We start from the raw sequence: 6895 nt of genomic DNA, 5'->3' as shown, positions 1-6895 counted from the left end.
TTTTGACCGATCAAACCGGTTCGGACCGGATCAAACCGGATCAAACCGGTTGGGGCCGGATCAAACCGGATCAAACCGGTTCGGACCTGATCAAACCGGTTTGCACCGGATCAAACCATATCAAACCGGTTTGGGCCGGATCAAACCGGATCAAACCGGTTGGGGCCGGATCAAACCGGATCAAACCGGTTCGGACCTGATCAAACCGGTTTGCACCGGATCAAACCATATCAAACCGGTTTGGGCCGGATCAAACCGGATCAAACCGGTTGGGGCCGGATCAAACCGGATCAAACTGGTTCGGACCTGATCAAACCGGTTTGCACCGGATCAAACCATATCAAACCGGTTTCACCCGGATCAAACCGGTTTGCACCGGATCAAACCGGATCAAACCGGTTGGGACCGGATCAAACCGGATCGAACCGGTTCGGACCGGATCAAACCGGTTTGGACCGGATCAAACCGGATCAAGCCGGATCAAACCGGTTTGGACCGTATCAGACCGGAGCAAACCGGTTTGGACCGGATCTGACCAGATCAAACCGGATCAAACCGGTTCGGCCCGGATCAAACCGGTTCTGACCGGATCAAACCGGTTGGGACCGGATCAAACCGGTTTGGACAGGATCAAACCGGATCAAACCGGTTCAAACCGGTTGGGGCCGGATCAAACCGGTAAACAATAGAAAGAACCTAAAAATTAACAACTGATACATTTTTCCCCCATCATCAATATTTATTGAGCATTTACAGTGTACTAGGCACAATAGAACATACAGAAAACATTGTCCCTGCTCTTGAGGAGCTTACATTCTAAAAGAAAAAATACACCTCTTTTAAAATGGCATTTTTGTTTGGTGTTTTCTGCAAAGTACTGAGGAAATATTTTGTTAAAATGAGCTTTGGGTATAACTTAGCCCCATCATTATTTAGAGAAGAGAGGAAGAAGAAAGTGGAAGGATTTTAAAGGCAGACAATGACAGACCATTCAGGATAGGTAGAGCTTTAAAGGGAGATAAACACAATCTCATCAACTAAGGAGAGATTTACTGCAGTAAATAGGATGAGGGAAATAGTCTGTAGGGTGCAAGCAAAGGAAGCAGGGTGCCTCAGACATTGAGTGGAGCCAGAAAGGTCATGCGGCCTTTTCCCAAGTACATGGCCACCAAGTAAGAATGGTTGGTGACAAGACAGAAGGCTAAAAAAGGAAGGTAATCTTGTGCACCTGACAAATAGAATAAAGGATCAAAATCAAAGGCAGGCTGTAAGAGTATCAAGATATTCTTAAAAACCAGAAAGTGATTTGGAAGCACAAAACTACAGTTAATGCTGTCATGATGGGCCAAGAACAGTGTCATGATGGGCCAAGAACATTGTGGCTTCCTAAGTTAGAAAATGCCATATACCAAAATTTTAAATGGAACACATTACATTGTTTTCCAATCAATCTCCCCCTCTCCCAGAAAAAATAGGAACTCATTTTTTTCAGGGTGGAGAGGAAGAGAGGGGATAATGGGACATGGAAACAGTAGTTATATTAGTAGTATTTTTGTTGTTATGATAAATTTTGTGTTTAAACTTGGTAAAAGCCCATTAGCTGCCAAGAGGGAATAAGGAATAAATTTCAAAAAAAATGTACAATTTCCTTTAGAGAAATTTCAAAACCGAAAGACTAATTTATATGAAAAACTGTAGAGAAAGTAGTTGAAAAGTCCATTCATAAAACTTTTATTCCACTTACATGAATTTAATACTTGTGTTCTTAACAATTATGCTTGGATTGTTCATGAAAATTTCATAAGACATTAAACAAAGCTAGCTATCATCTCAAGTTATTTCCCTGTTAACTATTTTTACAGCACATGCATGTTAGGCAAGTATCAAAAAAAAAAAAAATCGCAAAAGCAAAAAACCTAAAAAAAAGTTGAATACATGGGTTTTTGTTTTACTGCTATGCTTGATAGACATGAAGTAATGAATACCAAGCAATTCATTTTTACTGCATCTTTACTTTTACATTTGTTCTTAGGTTGCCTAAAACACTTAAATACAAATAAAATGAGTGTAGCAAAAATAATGAAAGCTAGCAGCAGGTAACTTTACAAATAATGGAATGTGAACCATTTCTGCCCTTATCCAGAGTAAAATGGGTCACAACTTTGTCTAAAGGAATACTTCTGCAGCTGTAGTCAAGGGTGTGCACTTTGAGACTGAATGTTCCACAGATACACATGGTTTAACCTGTGGTATCCATGGGGTATGTTTCTACCACAGCCTTCTAAGTGCTCCAAACCTTAAAGTACCCACAATTACTACCCCTGTGACTGGAACCAATGATCCCTTTTATTCCGCACCAGGACAAACCAATATGTAGGCAATTTTCTTTGCTTAGACATGGAAGCAGTTTTACACTGGCCCTTGTGAAGCCACAATGTACCAAAAGTACTATGCCAAACATTTATAACTTGTATAAAAATTCCACATCCCCATATTGGCCACCTCAAGATGAAAACAGCTAACTCCCTAAATGTTAACTGGCTCTACTCCCCTAATATAAAACATAAAAACCACATGGGAAATACAGAAATTCAAATAGAAGTAACATAAACCTGTCATAAATTGTAAACAAAAAACTATTTGTGGGACAGCATGGATGACAAATGGTCTACTGTGTAAATTTTAGAATGAGGCAGACAAAAGTTGGAAGGCTGGTTAATTTTCCCCTCCTTCTCCTGCTTCAGCTTCGTCTCCTTGGATATCCGATGTCCACAATGTCAAGTTGTCTCTCAGTAATCGCATTATTAGCCTTGCTGTCTTTGTATGACTCTTCACTTAATGTATCAAGATCAGCAATGGCTTCATCAAAAGCTGTCTTTGCAAGAGAGCAGGCTTTCTCTGTGGAGTTCAGAATCTCATAATAGAACACAGAGAAGTTAAGGGCCAGTCCCAGTCTGATAGGATGTGTTGGTTGCATTTCCTTTTTGCTGATTTCAAAACCTTCTTGGTATGCTTGCTGTGACTGATCCACAATCCCTTTCCTGTCATCACCAGCGGCAAACTCAGCCAAGTACCATATTAATCTCCTTTCATTTTCAAATAGAAGACTTTGCTCTCTGCTTGTGAAGCATTGGGGATCAAGAACTTTTCCAAAAGAGACAGTATATCATTGCAGACATCTCTTAGCTCCGTCTCAATTTTCTCTCTGTATTCTCGAGCCATCTGCTATTTTTTCTCAGCACTTCCGTCTTTTGTTCAATACTCGAGAGGACCCTCCAAGATGACCTACGGGCTCCTACACCATTTTTATAAGCAACTGAGAGAAGATTCCTCTCCTCATTGGACAATTCAGCTCCTGGCTCAATTACAGACTTCATGCAGGCTGCCATGTCATCACATCGCTCAGCCTCCTCAGCCAGTTTGGCCTTCTGAACCAGCCCATTTTTATCCATGACTGGATGTTCTGCTGGCTTGGGGGAAGCGGCCTTAGACCTTTTATGGCTTGGAAACGGGAGTGAGGCGTCCAGCCCCTGAGTGTGGCTGAGTGATGTGGAGGCATTCCAATTGAGAGCTCGGAATCTGCCAACAACTGATACTTTTAGAAGATTAATAAAATTAATTTTATCAAATTTCTGGAAATACTGATAAAGAAAAAAAAGGAAGTTGTAAATAGTATATCAAGAATAAAAAATGGGGCAAAACCACAGAGGTAATAGAGAATCTAAAATTTGTATTTTGTGTCAATAATTTTGAAAACTTAGACAAAGGGACATATTTATTAGAAAAATAAACACACAAAAAAAAGAAAAAACAGAAAACCTAAATATTCATTTTAACTAATCTTTTTTCTTGTCTTATTGCATAAATAAATAGATGTTTTGATAAGAGACATCCTGGTATTTTAAAAGGGAAAGCTTTTTAAATGGTACTGTTAGGATTCCCCAGAAAAACAGAATGAATAAATGTGCGTGTGTGTGTGTGTATGTGTGTGTGTTTGTGTGTGTGTGTGTGTGTGTATGTGTGTAAGTTAAAGGAGGTAATTTTAGTGCATTGACTCACATGATTATGGAGGCTGGCAAGTCCAAACTCTGCAAGGTAGGCTAGACCCAACGAAGAGTCAATGCTACAGTTCAATTCTGCAGGTTGTCGGCAGAACTCCCTCTTGGTCAGGTAGGTCTTTCATTCTATTCAGGCCTTTCACTGTTTGGAAAAGGCTCACTCACGTTACAGAGATAATCTGCTTTACTCAAATCCACCAATTTAAATGTTAATCTCATCCAAAAACACTCTGACAGAAACCTCCAGAATAGTGTTGGACAAACTATCTGGGCACCATGGCGCAGCCAAATTGACACATAAAATTAAACATCACAGTTAACTTTGCAGAATTATGAGAGGAGTGACATTATATAATGTATTTTATCAAGATGATTCTGGCTATTGATTAAAAATAGACTATATGGTGAGAATTGTAGACTCAGGGACACCAGAGAAGAAACTACTGCATAATTCATATAAAAGATAATGGAGGCTTGAGCCATTTTTAGTGTCTTTAGCAGTGGCATAGTGAGAGGCCATTAGATTCCAGATATAGTTTGAAGGTAAAACTCATGGGATTTCTTAACAGAGTGAATGTGGGATATTAGAAAAAGAAGAAGAAGAAGAAAGAAAAGAAAGGAATTAAGAACAGTGCCAAGGCTCAGGGATCAAACTACTGGGAAAATTGAGCTTCCCTCAACTAACATAAAAAGCTGTTGGTAGAGCAGGTTTGGAGGAAACCTCAGGAGTTTAAGACGTCAGACATACAAATGGAGATGTTAAGTGAAATAAGCCAGGCACAGAAAGACAAACGTCACATATTCTCACTTACCTGTGGGAGCTAAGAATTAAAATAATTGAACTCATGGAGATAGAGAGGAGAAGGATGGTTACCAGAGGCTGGGAAGGGTAGATGGAGTCGGGGTGGAAGGTTGCTGGGGAAGAGGGGATGGTTAATGAGTGAAAAAACCGCCAGAAAGAATAAATAAGACCAAGTATTTGCTAGCATAACAGGGTGACTATAGTACAAATTAATTTAACTGTTCAATTAAAAATAAAAGAGTATAATTGGATTGTTGTAAACCAAAGGATAAATGCTTAAGGTGATGGATACCCTATGTATCCTGATATGATTGTGTTTTTTTATTATTACTCATTGCATGACTATATCAAAATATCTCATGTAACCCATATATATGGTGTATATATATGTGTGTGTGTATATATACATATATATACCTACTATGTGCTCACAACAATTAAAAATTTGAAATTTTTTGAAAAACAAGAGATGTTGAGGAAGCAATTGGCTTCATAATTCTGGAGTTTAGAGGAAGCTTAGAGATATAAATTTGGGAGTTAGTAGCATACTAATGGAATTTAAATCCCCAAAACTATTTGAAATTTAAAGAACCGAATTTAGACAGAGAAAATAACCAAATAACCAAGGACCCTAATCACTCCAAAATTAAGAAGTTAAGATATCAATATTTTTCAGATTTGATAAATTTTAATAAAATTAAATTTTTATTGAAAATGCATTTTTTTTTCTTTTAAGTTCAGGGGTACAAGTGCGTGTGTTTTATATGGGTGAACTCAGGTCATGGGAGTTTGTTGGACAGATGATTTCATCACTCAGATATTAAACCTAGCACCCACTGGTTATTTTTTCTGATTCTCTTCCTCCTCACACCCTCCATTCTCAGTTAGGTCCCACTGTCTGTTGATGCCCTTTTTGTGTCCATGTGTTCTCAGCATTTAGTTCCCACTTATAAGTGAGAACATGCAGTATTTGGTTTTCTGTTCCTGAGTTAGTTTGTTAAGAATAATGGCCACCAACTTCATCCATGTACTTGCAAAGAACAGGATTTCATTCTTCTTTATGGCTCCATGGTGTATGTGTGCCACATTTTCTTTATCCAGGCTATCGTTAATGGGCATTTAGGTGATTTAGGTGGATTCCATGCTTTTGCTCTTGTGAATAGTGCTGCAATGAACATACACATACATGTGTCTTTATGGCAGAATGATTTATATTCCTTTGGGTATACACCTAGCAATGGGATTGCTGGGTTGAATGGCAGTGCTGTTTTAGCTCTTTGAGGAATCTCAACACTGCTTTCCACAGTGTTTGAACTGATTTACACTCCCACCAGCAGTGTATAAGCATTTCCTTTTCTCTGCAAATTCACCAGTATTTGTTATTTTTTGACTGTTTATTAATAGCCATTCTGACTAATGTGAGATGGTATCTCATTGTGGTTTGATTTGCATTTATCTAATGATTAGTGATGTTGAGCTTTTCTTCATATCCTTGTTGACCACATGTATGTCTTCTTTTGAAAAGTATCTATTTATGTCCTTTGCCACGGGGTTTTTTAATGGATTTTTTTCCCTGTAAATTTGTTTATTTGTTTAAGTTATTTATAAATGTTGGATATTAGACCTTTGTTGGATACATAGTTTGCAAAAATTTTCCCCCATTCTGTAGGTTGTTTGTTTACCCTGATGATAGTTTCTTTTGCTGTGCAGAAACTCTTTAAATTTTATTTGACTTGTCAATTTTTGGTTTGGTTGCAATTGCTTTTGGTGTATTCATCATGAAATCTGTGTTCATTCCTATGTCTAGACTGGTATTGCCTAGTTTGTCTTCCAGGGTTTTTATAGTTTTGGGTTTTACATGTAAGACTTTTACATGTAAGAAAATCATCTACAAACAGGGATAATTTGACTTGCTCTCTTCCTATTTGGATAACTTTATTTGTTTCTTTTGCCTGATTGCTCTGGCTAGGACTTCCAGTACTATGTTCAATAGGAGTTGTGAGACAGGGCATCCTTGTCTTGTGCCAGTTTTCAA

At 38.3% G+C, this 6895-nt stretch overlaps 1 pseudogene across 1 annotated transcript; it reads right to left on the bottom strand.

Annotated features, from left to right (window-relative positions):
* Positions 1–725: 725 nt before the first annotated feature.
* Positions 726–3744, bottom strand: LOC104660678 (annotated as a pseudogene). Its single transcript, XR_747740.2, has one exon. The product of XR_747740.2 is annotated as a 14-3-3 protein zeta/delta pseudogene (transcript).
* Positions 3745–6895: the final 3151 nt, after the last annotated feature.

Source organism: Rhinopithecus roxellana, chromosome 8, assembly GCF_007565055.1.
Source record: "Rhinopithecus roxellana isolate Shanxi Qingling chromosome 8, ASM756505v1, whole genome shotgun sequence".
Taxonomy (NCBI): Eukaryota; Metazoa; Chordata; class Mammalia; order Primates; family Cercopithecidae; genus Rhinopithecus; species Rhinopithecus roxellana.
This window is presented reverse-complemented; position numbering and strand designations above follow the sequence as displayed.